This window comes from Corvus brachyrhynchos, unplaced genomic scaffold, assembly GCF_000691975.1.
Source record: "Corvus brachyrhynchos isolate BGI_N302 unplaced genomic scaffold, ASM69197v1 scaffold262, whole genome shotgun sequence".
Classification (NCBI taxonomy): domain Eukaryota; kingdom Metazoa; phylum Chordata; class Aves; order Passeriformes; family Corvidae; genus Corvus; species Corvus brachyrhynchos.
The window spans coordinates 2,415-3,329 of record NW_008236626.1 but is presented as its reverse complement, the minus strand read 5'-3'; positions in this window follow the sequence as shown (position 1 = coordinate 3,329).

Genomic DNA, 915 nt, shown 5'->3' with positions numbered 1-915 from the left:
CTGCAGAGGTGGCGGAGTGAGTGAGCTGAGGACTTGCCAGATACACCACTCTCCGTAGCAGGAGAAATAGCGAGACTCTGGAGTGAATGTAACAGCTGCCCTGGGTGGTTGCTAGTGACTTGTGGTGGGTGTCGGGGAACCCTCTCCAAAGACAAAACTAAGAAGGAGAGTTACATAAATTTTTAGGTATAGCATCAGACATAGAAATAGAGTAGGGAATTAGTTTTTTGACTGTCTTGAAACAAGAGTATTAGTAGACATTTTCAATCAGCTGTCTGCCCATTTAGATCAAGTGAAGGCAATCAATTTAGCTAGCATGTATGTTTTTACCTGGTGCTTCAGCAGCCAGGGCTTACGCTATTTTGCATAAACTTGCTTGCTGGGAGAGGGATAAGTTAAACATAACTTCGCATTTAAGTTAAACATAATTTTGCAAACGCTTAATGAGTTAAGTGTAAATGTTACTAGTGCTAGACATACAATATTACAAAATTAAGTAGCCATTGATTTTTTACTATTAGCTCACAGCCACAGCTGTGAAGAGTTCTAAGGTATGTGCTGTATGAATCTTTCTAACCACTCTGTCCTAATTCACAAGCAGATAAGTGAGTTACATCGATTAACCACACAATTGCAGAAAGAGAACAGTCTCGGCTTAGAAGGATGGTTAGAGTCACTTGGATTAGGACCATGGCTAGTCTCACTCATGCAGCATTTAGCAGCATGATTACTGTAGGACTAGTAATATTATTAATAATAGTGTGCTTACCTTGCCTATGCCAATGCTTGCAGAAGATGATATACAAAGTCACTACATCTGTAACCAATCAAGTATTGCTTGTACAAAAAGAAAAAGGGGGAATTGTTGAAGAATGGTTAGAGGATCAGGGGCATGGGTCATTGATAGAATTATGG